This window comes from Lissotriton vulgaris, chromosome 2_1, assembly GCF_964263255.1.
Source record: "Lissotriton vulgaris chromosome 2_1, aLisVul1.2, whole genome shotgun sequence".
NCBI lineage: Eukaryota > Metazoa > Chordata > Amphibia > Caudata > Salamandridae > Lissotriton > Lissotriton vulgaris.
In genome coordinates this window covers 249,646,343-249,664,586 of record NC_141687.1, presented here as the reverse complement: position 1 = coordinate 249,664,586, position 18,244 = coordinate 249,646,343, and the positions used below count along the sequence as shown (strand labels likewise).

At 45.9% G+C, this 18,244-nt stretch overlaps 1 protein-coding gene across 6 annotated transcripts in view; it reads left to right on the top strand.

Annotated features, from left to right (window-relative positions):
* Window positions 1–18,244, top strand: part of CUEDC1 (CUE domain containing 1) — a 673,926-nt gene that overhangs the window by 36,543 nt on the left and 619,139 nt on the right. For 2 of the 6 annotated variants that reach the window (XM_086954846.1, XM_086954848.1), the window contains one exon: window positions 12,836–12,930. The exons of the other annotated variants lie outside the window; for them this stretch is intronic. The gene's annotated coding sequence lies outside the window, so the exon portion shown is untranslated. The remainder of the gene's footprint in view (window positions 1–12,835; window positions 12,931–18,244) is intronic. 6 annotated transcript variants of the gene reach the window in all.

Genomic DNA, 18,244 nt, shown 5'->3' with positions numbered 1-18,244 from the left:
CTGATGTACCCATTTCCAATTCCTTCTCCAAATTCACCTTTCATTTCCCAGTCCTTCTTTATACAGCTCAGTCCGGATTGTGATTCAGAAGGTCTTTGTTTCTTCCTCCATGATGCTCATCTGTCGACATCGGAGGAAGGGAACTACTGTCCCTACATTTCCTCATCGTGTAGTAGATTACTGGCATCCAAGCATTTCAAAAGCCTTCTCGCTCCCTCCCTTGCTCTTGTCGCAAGGAGTGTCTGTACCACAAACACCCACCAAAACCTCTGAGACCACATCCTCTGTGGGTATCCTCTGTGTGTCCCAACATGTTAGTAGTGTCTGCTTTGCTGCCAGAAGCAAGTGGTACAGGAGTTTGCCTTTGCTTGTGCTTAGTGGACAGACTGATTGCCAGTGTGCCCAGTCGAATCAGCTCTAGATATCAACCACTGTTATGTCCAATCATCCAGACTGCACCTCTGTGGCCGGGATATGTCTGTCTTCTGCAATTTGGCTGGAGTGTAGTGTCTTCGGTACAACATTTTTAACAATGGCTTCCTACTATTTGTGCGTGTCACAAAATGATTTGCTCTCTTCATAATAACTTCCTATTAGTCGTTTAGGTGTACACGCAATTCCTTCTTTCATGCTGCCTGGTAGAGCAGTCTCTTCTCCACCTCTGGTCCACTGAGAAATCTGTATGACTGAGATTGTGTGGTGTGAAGTCTCCCCTTTAATGAGAAACGTCTCAAAGCGTGTCAGTTGTCTAGCCCACCCAATTGGGCGCATAACCCAGTGCCTTAATTGCCATTCATGGAAACGTGTTTTTTCCAGCCCAAAGTGAGTCATTCTTTGCTTGCAGGAAGGAATTCATAACTCCCGTCTGAAACTTTTCCCGATTCCAGTGCATGCATCATCACTCTCTAGGCCCCAAAACTCGCACTGTTCATGCCTGATGTGCAGTGCTTAATTTGAGCTGGTGGTTTCCGGTGCTCCACTCCGGAACTTAATTGTCAACACTTATGACTGTCTGTGGAAATAATCAAGCACAACAGCCTGACAGAACCGTGTGCACAACAAATGGATATTATTCGGTCTTCACATAATAAACAATGAATTTGAACCTGAAAATCATTGTTTATTATGTGAAGTCCGAATAATATCCATTTTTTGGGCACACGGTTCTGTCAGGCTATTGTGCTTCATTATTTCTACATACTTGTGTTTAGATGAGGGATTGGCAGCCCTCAAACACTGTGTAGCACGCATTAGTAGAAAAAGCATAGGCATAGCCAAACTGTCTCGCCTTTGGGACTTTAACTGTTGCATGGCTAAACACTTATAATGTCGTTGCAGTAAGGATATTGTGCTGCATAACTAAATACTTATAAGGTCCCAAAGGCGAGACCTATTGGCTATGCCAATGCTTGTTTAGATTTATGGGGAAGCTCCATGTGCCTACTATAAGAAATGTAGGACCTGAAGCTGGAAAGATAAGGCCCCCTGGTAAAGCACTGTAATATGTGGGCGAGATGCTGATTGTGCTCCAATTGTTTAGAAGCAGTTACGTTTTTATTAGGTTTTCAAAAACCAACAACTAGGAAATATCTCTAGATTCTCGTTTCCAACATCAAACCCCACCAGCAACCCCTTCCCGGCCCCCGGAAGAACCCCACTAAATGCACAGTATTTACAATAAACACACTTGACTACTTATCTTGGTTTCATCAGTTAGTTGTGACCCTCCCTCTAAGAAGGTTTACGAAGCATTTAGTTTTTGATTCCTTGCTTGCACGTGTAATTGTAATCCAGTTTAGATTTTTCCTGGATATGCAGAACTTTCAACTGTCTGGGGCACTGTAGTTTTTTCCAGAGATTCACTTTCCTTCCACTGAGCTGTAGACTGACAGTTTCTCCATACTTAGAATCCACCATATCGTCCACGTCCACATAGACTCAAAAGGGAAAAGTTCCCGTTTGTGCTGAAATCTGTTTAGCTGCCAAAAACATTTGTGATATCGTTTCCTATTATCGTTTCCTTTCCTATTATACAGGGGGTATATATTCTTCTGATGAGACCCGTAGAAAAATAATTTCTTGCCACTCTGTAAATTGAGATCCTCACACTGCCTTAATTGGTTGTGGCACAGTCTGCCAGTAATTCCTTAACCGCGAACAAGAATGTGTGTTAGATGTACGTCTCCACACCTTCTCCGACAAACCGATCCCCCAAAGTGTCTAATGCTTTGAGTAACAGGCCTGTAGTACCACCAATATAGTATTTTCACTAGGGCCTCCTTCCCTCCGTTGTGGCTTGCAAAGTTATCGGCACTAACCAGGATATTTCTTTATTAATCTGAGTCCAGTATACTTATAATTCTTTCTCCAATGCTTTTTAGGTCTCGCCTGGCGAAAGCAGCGCATGCGCTGTTCTTGCCATTAGGAGTACCTTTTGGAATCGATTCTTCGAGGGCTTGCATGCGCGTGTCTGCAATGGACAAAGATGACTGCTCTCGCCATTTGTCCATTGCAAACTGCATGCGCGTGTCCGTGGGACTGTGGACAGCCATTCTCCGTTTTGTTGCCATAGCAACGAAAATGCCGCTTCACGTGTACTTTTGCTGTCCGTTCCCCAGGGCACAAGCAGGCATCCACTTCTTTCTTTTTGCTGCGATCAGCTGTCCTGACAGAAGTGGATGCCTGCTTGTGCCTCGGGGGGACTGCAGGACAGCTTATTGGCACTGTTGCAGATGGCTTTCCTCGAGGTATTGAGTTGTTGTGGTAAGTGTGGAAATTCGCTGCTTTGTAAAACCCATAACAACCTGACTGCCGAGCTCGCTGCTGAATGTGTCTCTCAGGGTTGCATTAAACCCAGCCAAACTATTCGGGAGCCAGCGCCGGATTAGGAAATGTGACACTGACTGGCAGCTGCGAGCTGCTCGGTGCTGGCTCCGCTCTTGCCGTAGCTGCCTTGAATCGAATATACAGGGGAGCTAAAAACGGCCTGCCTTCGCCCGAAAGTCGTTGCTGTTTTGCTTATTTTGGGATGCCGCTTCTTCCTTGTACTCCTCCCTCAGGTGGAATTGACACAGTTGTGTGCACCTACCCGTTTGATCTTGCTACTATAGTAAGAGGTTACTACTCTGGTCTGAGAGTATCGGTGGATGGGGGCTAGTCAGCATGACAGCTCGCTCCTCTGTCGCATCACTTTCTAGAAGCTCACAGAATTTATATAAGGCACACAGAAATGAGTGACTGCTCCATTCGCCATATTTAGGTTGCGGAGCAAGCTTTTAGAATTCTGCTGCATCAACCTAGCCATGGCCACTGGAATTATGCTGCAGGGGAGGATCAAATTATGTGGCAAGTAAACTCAAAATATGCTGCATTTTGTGACCGTATTACCTGATTATTTTGTAATATTTATATGTTTAACACTGTGTGGGCTATATCTTCCACATTTTTAGTAACCGTTGAACTCCCAAATACAGCAACAAGTAACAAAGGTGACTAATCAACCTTTCCACAGGGCCTTTGGCTGCGTAGCAACACATAATGGAGCGTTTTTAGAAACTTTCATCACGGACTCAACCTGCCTATGCAACCAAAGAACTCTTGAAAATCATCTATGAATCCCATACTCCTGACTGCATCTCCAACTGCACCGAGCCTGCTGTGTATTCCCCGGTGGATCACTTCAACAAGGGTTCTTCCCATAATGTCTTCCCGTGTGGTTAAGTGCAGGGGCTGTATATCGCGTGATATAGTTTCGAAGGCACTTTTAGAACTGCAGAAGCAGGTTCAAATCTTAGCTTCAGCTCAACACCCTGTGATTCTGGGCAAAATGTTAACCTCCCTATGTCTACAACACGTGTAACATATTCAACTGCTTTACATGAGGTTACACTATGTTTGCACTATATAAACCCACCAGGAAACTATTGGAAACCAGGCCTAATATCACTTATATCCACATTTATTTTAAGCACTTAAAAGATTACATGTTGATCATCCTCAATCTCCAGTCAGCTATAGCCCGAAAACATGCACTGTATTATTTTTGTTTTATGTATATGCATTTGCAACTGAAACTACACAGGGAATACCACATCTGGCTAAGATCCCACACTGCATCAGAGTCAAGTAGAAAGGTGCGCAATAAATGTCATGTCAGGGCTTTATGTGGGATGGGTCTCCGACCTAGTACTAATTGAAAACTGATTTTGAAACGGGTTCCTATATAACTTGGTGCTTATATAGCGCACGACTCACCACCAGGGCATCTAGGCGCTGTACTCATACTGCTGTAGGAACCCTTCCTGGTTTTTCCCTGTAAAGTGTACACTCCTGGGTTCCCCCATGGTGAAACCAGGCATCCCAGCGCTGTTGGGGCCGTTGTGGAGATTAAGCAAGCTATAGCCCAGAGTTGCAGCGTGGGACCCATGATTAGAATAGGCACTGAGGCGAGAATAGCAGGTCCGAGGAAATTTTGAGCCAGAGACCCGCCGAGGCGGGAATCGAACCCTGGTCCCAGGCCAGAGCTCTGCATCAAGGTCTGCCGCTCTACCCATTGAGCCACACTTCTCCACCTATATGGCTCTATGTTCATGCCCTTAACTGTACAAGCAAAAGAACATGATTGAGTTCTCAACAATAACTATAAACAAGCATTTGCAATGCAATAGGTCTCGCATTTACGAAAGTTTAAGCTATTGGCATTTTAAATGACCATTAAAAAAACAAAACATAAATAAAAGGCATTGTCATTTACAATGTCAATAGCTCAAACTTGTGTAAGTGCGAGACCCATTGCATTGCAAATGCTTGTTTATAATGAGTGTTTGATTAGGGTCCAATTTAATGTGGAGCCGGTTTTGCCTAGAAGCTATGTTCCCCTCATCAGTGTAGTTGTGGAGAAATTTTCTGAAGGGCGTCCTGCCTGTGTTTACTCCCTTCTTAGTGTGGTTTCAAAGCCCACAGTATTACTTGATAGTAACAAAATTGTTCTCTTCCTTATCTTTACTTTCACCCCTAACCTGCTCAAATTATTTTCTGTCCCTAATCAAAAGTGTTTTTTAAGTTTCCTGCAACCTTCACGCACCTCTATATAAAAATTTGTCTGTCGGTACCTGGGTTGAAATCTTTGTTCTCCCATATTGAAGTAGACGGTGAAGGCTGGACAGTCCGGCCTCTTCACATTCCTTTTTTGGCGCAGACCCTTCGAGTTGCACCCTTTATCAGGAGATGTAGATTTTGGGGTCCCTTCCGGTCTTGGATACCCATGAAAATCCATAAAAAGTAGCCACCACTTAACATATGGTCTGTCATGCAGTAGCCTGTGTTAGTTTCTCACCTGGTGCAGTTTACAAGCTTCCAGAGCTGAGCTGCATAATTACAAGCCTTGTCAAAGCCAATAGGTCTGGTTATAATTGAAACAGCCTCGTAGGCCTTCTGGGACTAATCACGCCTCCTCACCCTTCTTTGCACTCCTTCACCCATTCATTCATTGATTTACTTTGTTCATTCACGTTCTTCCCCATCTACAATACCACACGTACACCATTTTTAGGTTTCGCCTGGCGATCCGCTGCGCAGCAGCGTTAGCGCAGGGGAAAACTTTTGTTCACCAGTATGGGGCTTTGTCCCGCCTCTCTGTTCCATTGGCTAGCTCCATAAATGGACGCTAGCCATTGTAAGAGAGAGGCGTCTGTCATTGTCCGAGGCGATTCGTGGGCGTTCCGTACATTTTTTCCCTCTCCGCCCCTTTTAGAACATCATTGCGGCGGTGGTTTATTATTATTATTATTTTTTTTAGGTTTTTTTGGGTCATTCCTCCAGGCCGACTGCCGCCGGAAGAAGTCCTGGTGAGCGCTCCCCTCCCCTCCCGCTGTCCGTGTGCCCGTTCCCGCCCCCCCCCTCCCGCTGTCCGGGTCTCCGGCCCCGGCCCCACTTGTAAATGCTTGTTTCATCCCTGCGAGCCGCCGCGATAACATGGAGCCCAGCCCTCTGGCCGCCCTCTGCCTCCTGCTCTCCCAGGTAAGGTGTGGAGGGGGGCTTCGCCTCTCATCCTGGCGCTTGTCTCGTTCACCTGTGCCCGCATTGTGGCGAATTTCTGGACGGTTTCTTGAAAAGGCTGGCTTTTAGGGAAATCTCCAAAAACTGGATGGTGCCGGGGACTAATACCTGAATGTAGAGTGGGGGGGGCGCTCTGGTTCACCCGCAGCGCCTCGCGTGAGTGAACTTTTAATGGGCGCTTGCACTGGGTGCCAGAGTGCTTTAAAAGGCTTGGCAGCTGCCGTGCGCTGCTATAAATGGATCGCTCTGTGTGCACATGCTGGGCACTCCGGGGCACGCGAGGGCTTGCCCGTGTACCCGCGCCCTGGTCCTGCTCTGGAGAATGCTGAAGGGAATGCATGTCACCCGATACTTGGCGGGTTGGGGGCAATTATTGCTGTTCTCCCTGGGGCAGCCGAGGTTGCTTGGCCATGGCTGGGGGTACCGTTACCTCAACATATACCAGCTTCACTGCTTCGCTGCTCTCGTGCTTGGTCGTTCTCCGTGCCCATGAGTGGTTGGGCAGTGCCCTGCACCTCCCTGTGTTTTTGGGCAGACGTCCTTGGTGTCTCTGGCTTTCTGGGCTCTGGATGGGTGTGTTTTACCCTGCAGGAGACGTGTACTTTTAAAAGGGTGCCCTGCTGGGGAAGGGGCACCAACACTGCCCTGTGTACACTAAATGCACCAGAGTCAGTTGTCAGAATGCACCTTTAATGTTGCATCTAATCGTTAGTCTGTAATAAGGAGAACCTTGGAGAATTGACGCCTGTTGGTACAAGGTTGAATAAAATCGACAATTATCCATTTGCAAGTTCTATTTTAGGGCAGTGTGCTGGTTCGGAGATTGATAAAATGGGCTGGGTGTTTATGAACGGATATTTATTTATTTTATTTTTTTGGTAGGACCTGCATGGGGTATTGTGGCTGGCACTTTCTAGTAGCGTGATACCCTCACCCGTGTCTCTTTCCCTCCTTTGTCGCACACGCTCTGTCCCTTCACCACTTTTTATTATCCATCCTAGCTTTCTCAGTGTCTCTTCACTTCTTGATCACTCGGTCTCTTTCTATCTCTGCTCTCTCTCTTCTCCCCCTTCCTCCATGCCTCTCCCCCTCGTGATTGCATTAATTTTAACGCTCCTCTTCCAAAATCCATTCTACCTCTTTACTCGGCTACCTCTTTACACACAATCTCACTCTCACTGTTGCTGCTTCTTCCGTCTCCCACCTTTTCCCCTCACTGCTACGCACCCGCTGTTTCCTTCACAGACACCCACAGATACACACCGGTTCTATCACACTATATCTCCCTCTCCCTCTCGCTCGGGATGCTAGCCTTGGCCAGCGTGAGCATCGATGACCCCATCAAGACCATGCGCTCAATCCACTCCGGCTCTCCGTCGGACCCATTCCCGCATCACGTCTTCAACAGAGCAAGCAGCTCCATCGCACCCCACCTGCGCAACGTCATCAATCTCTCCCTCGAGACCGCGACCTTCCCAGAGATCTGGAAACACGCTGAGATCAACGCCCTACTCCAAAACCTAAGGCAGACCCAAGAGACCTCAAGAACTTCCGGCCCATCTCTCTGCTCCCCTTCTTGGCCAAGGTCATCGAGAAAACCGTCAACAGACTGCTAACCCGATATCTCGAAGAAAACAGAATCCTTGACCCTTCCCAGTCAGGGTTCCGCAGCAACCACAGCACCGAGACTGCCTTCATCGCAGCCACCGATGACATCAGGACTCTGCTGAACAGCGGCAAGACCGCAGCACTAATCCTCTTGGACCTCTCTGCCGCCTTCGACACAGTCTGCCACCACACACTACACACTCTCCTCCACGCCGCAGGGATCTGAGACAAGGCTCTGGATTGGACCACCTCCTTCCTCTCCGGCAGAACCCATAGCGTCCGCCTCCCCCCCCCCCCCCCCCCCCATTCTGTTCCAAAGCCTCCGAGATCTGCGGCGTACCCCAGGGATCCTCCCTCAGCCCGACCGGTTCAACATTTACATGGACCCGCTCGCACACGTAGCCCGACAGCATGACCTCAACATAATCTCGTATACCGACGACACTCAGCTGATCCTCTCCCTCACCAAGGACCGCGCCAAAGCCAACCTCCACTAAGGAATGAAGGCCGTCGTCGACTGGATGAAGACCAGCCATCTGAAGCTGAACTCTGACAAGACGGAGGTCCTCATCCTCTGCTCCAACCCTTCAGCCTGGGACGACTCCTGGTGGTCGACGGCACTGGGGGCAGCACAGACACCCACCGATAACGCACACAACCTGGGAATCATCCTCGACTCAATGCTCTCAATGACCAAGCACGTCAACGCTGCTTCCTCCTCCTGCTTCAACACCCTCTGCATGCTCCCTAGATGGATCTCGACAGATACAAGGAAGACAGTCACCCAGGCCCTCGTCAGCAGCAGACTCAACTACGGAAACGCCCTCTACGTGGGAGACCAAACCAAGCTCATCAAACGACTACAACACATCCAAAACGCCTCGGCACGACTGATCCTCGACGTACCACGCCGCAGCCACATTACCCCCTACCTGAGAAACCTGCACCGGCTCCCTGTCAACAAGAGGATATCCTTCAAGCTCCTCAACCACGCACACCTGGCACTCCACAAGACTGGCCCATCCTACCGAAACAGACTGCTCTCCTTCTACATCCCCAACCGCCAGCTATGCTCCGCCGACCTCTCACTCGCCACAGTCCCGCGCATCCAAAGAACAACCGCCGGTGGGAGATCCTTCCCCCACCTCGCCACCAAGACCTGGAACACCCTCCCACTGAGCGTACGACAGACCCAAGACCTGCTGACCTTCCCTCGCTGGTATGTAGTGCTCTTTACAAATTGATTGATTGATTGACTGATTGATTGACTGATTGAATGTGCTGTCTTGCTCTCTATCTTTGGTGTGGCGTTCAAATATGGAGAGCAGCATTCAAATAGGGGAGGAGGAATACCTTTGGTTGTCGGACAGATGGAAAGATAGATAGATAGATGGATGACTGGCGTGGTGATGTTGGAAGGCATTTAGTTGTGAACTGTAACTTTGATAACGGGAATAAATGCCATACCTGGATAAATATATAACTGGCTTTCTTCAAATGCTTCCTTCAAGCATATGGTACAGTAAGCTCTGCTTGGACCCCAAACCACTGACTGGTAGCGGCATTGATACATTTAGGTCCAGATCCAGGCTTTGTCAATATTTTTTCTACTTCTCCAATGCCATGTTGTACAGCTGTGCACTTATCAATAAAGAAACGGCTGAAAGGGATTTTTAGAGCTTCAGATACCTGGGGCGCTCTACCTAGAGTCTACGTTATGTTCCGTAGGGAAAAAGGTGTCTTAGGCGTGGTGCGTGAAGAGCGAACGGTAAAGCCCTAAACCGTTCTAAAGAAAATCTAAAAAGACTTTCACAAATTATAGAAAGCTATTTTCTCGCAACCACTTTACAGTGTAAAACAAGCAATTAAATTCTAAATAGTAATAACAAGTAGGTAGAAGACAAAAGCAGATCTTTGTGTTTCTATTCCTTTTCAAAAGATGTTTATTGGATCCACATTCAGCCGACACGTGTTTCGTCGTGTTCAAAAGTGGAGTCAACACGACTCTTCAGGGCTGGTGGGGAGACCCAAACATCTGTGGGTCGAAGCGAAAAGTAAATAATGCTGGTACACGAATCCTGTTTATGTGTTGTTGAGTGTTCAATACAGTTAATTGAAGAAAACCCTTACTCCGGGTTTTGGAGCGAAAGACGGATTTTCTTCGAAGAGTTCTCAAGCCCAGTTGGGCTCGTCAGTACTAAAATCAGACTAGACACTTTCCGTCCTTGGAATACGGCGACCGGGAACACACAGAGGAGGGATACCGATACACAGTTCGAAGATCCACAGAGTGATCGAACCACGAACTTGGTCTAACGCTTTATTTTGGATCCCCTCCCGGTACAGTCAGACACATACACGTGTCTAGTCTGATTTTAGTACTGACGAGCCAAACTGGGCTTGAGAACTCTTCGAAGAAAATCCGTCTTTCGCGCCAAAACCCGGAGTAAGGGTTTTCTTCAATTTAACTGTATTGAACACTCAACAACACATACACAGGATTTGTGTACCAGCATTATTTACTTTTCGCTTCGACCCACAGATGTTTGGGTCTCCCCACCAGCCCTGAAGAGTCGTGTTGACTCCACTTTTGAACACGACGAAACACGTGTCGGCTGAATGTGGATCCAATAAACATCTTTTGAAAAGGAATAGAAACACAAAGATCTGCTTTTGTCTTCTACCTACTTGTTATTACTATTTATAATTTAATTGCTTGTTTTACACTGTAAAGTGGTTGCGAGAGCATTGCGTGCACTTATCAATAAGCTGCACTCATCAATGGAAACCTAAGCATCGGTTTTCTTCAGAATGAAGTGCAGGTATTTAATATTGACTTACATGCTGAACATATTAGGAGGAGAATTAAGTGGAACTATGACCTTGCTAAGTGTTTGTTTGGAAAACTATTTCTTGACCTGTGAGGCCTGCCTGCTAGCACTTGCATTGTAGTTGAGTGGGCATTATGATGGTTGGGTGCCTGGCCCCTCCAAGCCCCACTTATCAGCGGCCCTAGTTCCAACGTGCTTTAAGCTAAAAGCAATGCTTCATGGGGCGCTGATTCAAGAATGTCGGACATTGACTCCCTTCAACGATTGAACTTAAAATCCATCATTTACTTTTTTTCTGCCTCTGTGTTAGAAACCTCACGTTGTGCTCTAAAGTAGAACGATGTTGCCACGCTTAGCTATGCAAAAACGTAATCTGTCTCTCGTGACTTCAAACTATATTACAAAGTTAAGCCTGCGATCTTGCTCTGGCACAGCCTTGTGTTAACGTGTTTAGGAGAAATCTGCAGTTTTGAGGCGCGGTAGCCCTGCGCCTTTTGATCAGTGTCTCCTCTGAGACAGCTGGCGCGATTATTTCTCCCTTAGCCCTACATTTGCATATGACTTCTGACCTGCTGTTGTGGCTCAGGCCTAGGAACCCGGGAGGGCTCACGGACTCCCATATGCCGGAGTTTTGTTCCTCCCTTTCTATTTATCGCCGGGTTCGTAACACGAGGGGTCCTCCTATGGTGGGTGAGGCCAAGGCCTTCTTGGACTCACAGCTGTGTCTCGTGCCCCGCAGAGCTTCTTGTTTCCAAGATCCCCCTTGTCTTTAGCCCTGTCCTCCTCGCCTGAGCTCAGTGACGCTGGTGGCTCGCTCAAGGCATACACTCGCTCAGCAACATAGGTATCCCTCTGCGAGACACCTACGACTGGTACGGGGAGCTGTAGAGCGTGTTATTATGCTGAGCAAGCTGTCACGATTACGTAAAGGCTCGGCAGCTGTATGGGTATGTTCTTGTCTTTTGCTGCAGAATGCCGATATTGCATATTGCCGAACATGCTACCAAAGTTGTGGTTTATAAATCTGACCTAGGATTAATTTAACTGTAATTTGTTTATAACATTTTCAGCAGCCCGCGCTTTTTTGTTAAAAACTGCTTCAAGTTTGACTGTCGGTGGGAGCCCATTACTTTGTGCTGCTCGGTGCACGCTGCGTGGGAGGTGTACTTGACAGACGTGAGTTCGGTCTGCAGCATGTGGGTTAGTGTGACGTGTTGGGTTCATACGCCAGAGGTATGCCCCCTGGGCAGGGGAGGCACGGAGTTTACACTTTGGCAGCACGTTAGTCATGCGTGTCTCCGATGGCTGAGCGAGATGAACTGAAAAACTGGTACTGGTGTCCTTGTGCAAGGTCTACGGCTCTGTTCATTGTCTTGGAAGTGACGGTGAAACGAAGGGATTGAGAGGGCCAGCTGAGGCTGCAAGGTAAATACACCACAGGAGCTAATGACATGTTCACATACTTTACGAGCTCCGCGCTGTGCTGGTTGGCTTGGCCATGCTGCTGCTTGCTTCACTTCTGAATTTGTAATTGGAAACGGATGCATGCTGCTTGTATGCACTTAGTTACATTGTTTGCACTAGTGCACCTTCTGTGTCTAGGCACATGACTGTGTTCGATAAAAAGAAAAGTATAGTTCTTAATGTAATGTAAATATGGTAGCAACTGCAGCCTCAATTAAAAAGTTATATACATTAAGGACATTAATACTGGTCTGCTGTCAGAGTAGCAGCGCGCGTCATTTGTTTGATTTTATGATAAACACGGTGGTTTTGGAAAAAGTTTCTAGTAGTACCATATCCGAGTAATTAATGCCATGCTAATACTTTAATATCTTTAACAAGCATGGGCACCTTAGAGATTCACATGCCCGGCGTGAGTACAGTCTGAACCGTGTACGTTGAAAGTAGTTTCGTATGACGCGTTTCCCGCTTACTTCATGGACACGAAACCTTCTGTTTGAAAATTTTAGTTTTTGATATGACCTAATGATGTCAACATTTTGTAAGACTTCTTTTAATGATTCCATGCGAATGAATCATCGACTTACTCATGGGGTAGACAGGGTTTGCGGATGTTTCTCTTGAATTAATCTTAACACATTTGCAGGAGAGAGAGAGTTAATATATGCTGTTACGGTACGTTCACGACTGAAGGAGTGTGATTGTTAGTAGCTGTGTTAGTGTAGTTGGCAGCACTGACCGTGGCAGTCTAGAATGCAGGCGGAAGTGAAAACAATAACTGCACACGTCAGGTAAACAATTTGGTATACATGTACTGTTGGACAAACGAAAATGAAGCTGTTGATTTGATGAAAGCTTTATGTAATTCTCTTTAGGGAGTATACAGACGCCAGCCGACATGTGTTTCATCAAGCAGGACGAAGCCTGTGATTCATCAGGGCTGAGAGTGGCGTGATGGAGTAATACACTGGTAGGGTAATCGTAATCGTATTGAATAGGGTAGTCCGCGTGCTGGGTGTAACAGGATGAATGGATAGAAAACACAGTCGGGTACGACTGTAGTCTGTGATCGTATGGAACAGGGTAGCAGTGTCGCTTCTTGAGGGTATGACTACGGAAGTGAGCAGGGTCAAGAAAGCTGCATTAATATAGACATACGTTTTAAGTGCTACGTGACTTCCATGATGTGGAAAGTAGTGCGTAACAACCCCCTCCACCCAATTAACTTAATATAATTATGTACAATGATTCAGATTTAGCTGTATTTTGCCTTAAGATCAATTAAGAAAATGAAATTATTTTGAATGTAACTTTAATGTGAACCAGCTAGGCTTGATTTGCTTCAGGCTTCCATTTTTCTTTTGTCATTGCAGATCGTAAAGGCAGGAGATTTTTAAAATTAATTTAAACTTGTCTGTATGTTCTCAGTGTTACACTATCTGAGTTAGGGCATATCATTTAAACGGACCCTAGGATACAGGCAGTAGTAGAAAATCTGTCAAGGACTTGCTAATTTAAATCTTGTGAGTTCCCTTCTTAATTGGCTGAAGAAAAAGCGATTCCTCTCTGAAGCCACTGTCGCCCTACACAGGAAAAGTATACATGAAAGCTGCCAAGTATCTCTTTAAGAGGGCCCAAAATAGAAGGCATACCCCACAAAGAAAAACTGTGCTGAAAGACCTGAAGTGAATCAATATGAGAAATACTGGATCAGAATTTGCCTGTGCAGTGGAATTATGTGGATTATTTATAATGATGTAGTTTTAAGTGTAGTGGACATGTGTAGTGGAGTGGCATGTATTGAGTGGAATTATGTGGCGTGGTGTTGAATGGAATTATGTGGCGTGGTGTTGAATTATGTGCCATGATGTGGAATTTTGTGGTGTATAGTGGAATTGTGTTGTGTATTTGAATTTTGTGTCTGAATGGAATTGTGTGGAGTTGCATTAAGTATATCAAGGAGCACAACACTCTTAAATAAGGTGCTGGGTCTTACCTTCAAATTAGTATGGAATTACTCCAAGATGATTTGTACACAGCATAGTATGTGAAAATGTATTCGTTATGGCTACGTTTCAAAGCAGGCTTTGACATACAAATGTAACTCTAAGCACTTTCAATTTAAACGTTCGAAAACCTAACAGAACACAGTAAAAAATATACTTGTTGTCCACGGTGTCGCTGGCTTTCCCTGCTCCGGAAGCTTCCCAACCTGTGCCCATATGGGATCAAGGCCAAGTCAAAGATGTTATATCATTTCTAATTGTCAGCAGCGCAGGGGTGTGGGATGTACATTTCGGTGACATGCTGAACTGATACCTTGTCACAACTTGTGCTGCTTCTCACCAAGTGTGACACTTTTTCCAGATATACTAATGCTCAACATGCAACCTGTGAGTTGAACATGCACCGGGGCAGACCAGTTCCTTAGAGTTCTAGAGGAGGGCCCGTCAGTGTTATCTGATACGTACACATTTGCCCCACTCCCCACTTTTGATGCTTTTGAGAATCCGTGAATGTTATTGTAAGTTTAGGTACTAATTCGGGACGACTTCATAATCCATGTGAAAAGAGTATTTTTACAGTAGAACACAGCAGCTGCACCATCGGCTTAATTACAGAACAGCAAGCCTTGAAACGCCAATGTCCTAATAAATTGGTTTGATTGTTTAGCTGCTGGGGCGAAATTAACCATGTATAAGAAATCATAAGCTGGCCCTTGCAGGCTGCTTTGGCGACTTTTATTTGCAGAAACATTGAAGAAACAATGGCCCTTTAGTGGCAAAAAACAACATGTAAGTTCGGTGCTTGGCTCATTCCTGCTCAAACCCAGTGATACACCTATTATGGAACAAGTGACGCCTGGCATAGACAAATTAGGAGCCAAAACTACTTGTAATATTTGAAAAAGGGATAAGCCAACCTTAACGGAGTTACGTAACTGCAAGCAATAGCATTATTACCCGGTACACAAGAGGGTAATATGCAGAGCCCCCTCCAATCAACAAGCTGCCTGAAACACCAATAAACATTACTGGGGGTGGGTGAACATGTAGGGGTACCACACATATATAAATTAGCGTAAATAAACCTCAGATATGACCATGAACTACTTGCAGCACAGAGATCGTCCCTATTCTGCACTGATGCTGCCCCTCCTCAGCCTCTACTTCCACTGACTTCCCCTAAACTCTCCTCCTTTTCTTATCCAGACCCGAGAACAGTAGTTCACTTGCCTTGGCCTAGATAGCTCGATACATAGATTCTTAGTTTCCGGCAATATTCTAATCTAAGATCACCATATAAATTACCATTCCCTCTCAATTGGGATAGGTTCTTATGTGATCCGATAGTGTTGAAATTGTAGACAAAAATATATCTATTAAAAGATTAGTAATAAAGAGTAGATATTATGTTAAACTTTCGGTCACCCCATGTATTTAGTGGCAAAGTTATCATTTTGTTCAGAGTTTCTGGAGGTTTCAGGCCTGTAGGCAATTTGAAGGCTCCTCCATGGCGGCATATGAGGCTGCGCAGCTGTATACAGTAGACAAGGCGTCGGAACAAACGTTGGGAAGGTCAGAAGTTCTTTGCAACTGCAGCTAAAAAGTTTTTGCGACACCACTGGTAAATGGTTTTAGTTGTACTAATTAGTTGATTAAGTTCCTACTGTTGATAGTTGAAAACCACATAAAACTAGAAGAGAGAAGGTGGCTGTGAAGGGTTGGTTCACAAAGACGGGGAATTAGGTGAAAGTAAACAAAATGAGGGAAAGGGAGTTTGCGTTAAACAGGAATCACCGTGGGAAGAGCAACGCTGCCTTCTTTCTACCTGTAATACTGTACCCCTTTCCACTGATACCACTCCTGTCCAGAGTTCTCAAGAATATCAGGAATGACCGGGCCCAAGTCATTATTGTGGCTCTGAATTGGGCATGAAGAGTCTGGCATCCTGAGCTCCGGAGTATGACCATCGGTCCTCCGTTCAGGCTGCCCCTTAAGGAGGCTCTTCTACTGCAGCAGCAGGGCAGGGTGCTGCAACTGAATTTGCGCACATTCCAACTTCATACTTGGAGATCGAGTGGTGGTAGTTGACAGTTTGACCTTCCTCCTAAAGTCTGTGGTGTTAACTTGGCAGGCAGGCGTTACTCATCAAGATGGTATACGACTGCCATTGTGACAAGTTTGAGGCATGATGTGTGTAGTACATTGTTAGTTCTTTGCTGGTTGTCATTCTAGTCTTTGTAAGAATACTTACTCCTTATATTCCATATTCTATATTCTACTCTGTCTTCTCTCTGTATGTTCCACCTTGTGGCAGTTTACCGGTTGCTGCTGCGGTGGATGGTCTGCTCTTACTCTACCTCCTATCTACAATAAAGAAACCTACTAAAGTCAACTGCTGTCTCTAGACGTCATTTACTACAATATTTTGGCGACGTTTTCCTCGAACCTCTGGACTTTTCTCCACCTCGTGAGTTAAGAGCAGACTGATTTGAGCTGAATCCTCTACTCTCCTTTCTACGCGATCACAATCTGCCTAACAAGATCCGACGGCTTCACACTGGACTGCACAACGGAATCGGCAAGTTTTTACCTGCTTCTCTCTCCGTTCTTTGCACTTGGTCCTCCCGCCGTCTCTTCTGTGGCTGTCTCCTTCTCCTGCTGCGTCTCTTCACTAATGATGACGCATTAGAATCTTCAACAGGAGTTAGCGATTGTGCCTGTGACGTCTGCTTGCGCTCCTCCTTCTCTGTGTGACTCATTGAAACGCACGGCGTCTCTGAGACAATCGGCGTATTGCAGTGTCTACGTCATCACGCTGGGGGCCATTTTGAGTTACTGTGGTTACCGATTCAACTCCAGCAACGCAACGACGATGCGCTCGTCTTTTGCGCATTCACAACAAGTAAATATTTATTTTGTTTGCCGTTTGTAGCGATTATCCTGGAATGTGTTGCTCTCACTGACTGCTGACTTATTTCTTCAAACATTTTCCATTGTTTTTTTTTCTTTTGTGCAATCAATACGTTACTATGTCTGAACAGGTAGCCTTTCAGACTGGCTCTGTTGTTCTACCGCCCAGTTTTCTTTCCTCCCCTGGTCAGCCCAGCATATCATGGGAAGACTGGTTTCCCATGTTCGAGAACTACCTAGATGCATTGGATGCCCAAGAGTTCTCCGCTAAGCGCAAGAAGACACTTCTTTTAGGTTCCCTTGGTAAGGAGGGACAGCGTGTCTTCAGGTTCTTGCCGCAAGTTCTTTTAGCTGGTGCACAAGCTCCTTTGGATGAGTATAAAGAGGCTGTTTCTCGTCTTGAGGTCAGGTACGCCAAGGAGGAAAACCTTGTCATGAACAGATATAAGGAGAGCATAGATGACTTTGTTTCTAGATTGCGCGAAATGTCAGTGAAGTGCAAATTTGGCAACATGGCTGATGAGCTGATCAGGGATCAGCTTATCGTACAATGCAACAACAAAAAAATCCAGGAACGTCTGTGGGCAGCAAAGAATCCCAATCTGGAAACGGCAATTGATTTGGCAAAGGTTGTCGAACAGTCCCAGGGGTGCATGAAAGAACTAGAAAAAAGAGCTACTTCTAGTGACGTTGGTGAGGTGTCTTGTCATTCGTACATGTTTCCAAATCAGGAAGATGATGACCAAGACGATGTTGCTCTTCTTAAGCAGAGGAAGTTTTTCAACAAAAAAACAGTTAATGTGAAGAGTAATAACACTGTTAAACCTCTTTCTTCTAGGCAATGTCTTAGATGTGGCAGTTTTGCACATGCTTCCGACTCAAAATTTTAATTTGCAGCTAAACAGGAATGCATGAAATGTGGTAAATTGGGGCATTATGCTTGTGTCTGCAGAAGCAAAGCTCGCTCTTCTGTCTCATGTGTTGGTGACATTTTAGAGGTTAAGGATGACACAGATAAGATTTTGGTGGTTGGTAATGACTGTGGCCTTCAACATGAAGACCACAAACGTAAAAATAGACCTAAGGCTCTTTTCATTATAAATGATAAAAGTGTTTACTTGATGGTGGACACTGGCTCGCGCTACACCATTATTCCCAACTCGCTCTTTGTCGACTTGTGGGGTATGGGTCCTCTCTTTCCTAAGGACATTTCGCCTGGTGGGTATCAGGGTGAACCTCTAAACATACTTGGGTACTTTGAGGCTAACATTGTGTTCTCTACAAGACACATTTTTGGGAAAGTGTATGTCTCAGAATCTGGTCCTGCTATTCTTGGTTGGATACACCAATACGACCTCTCCATTGTAG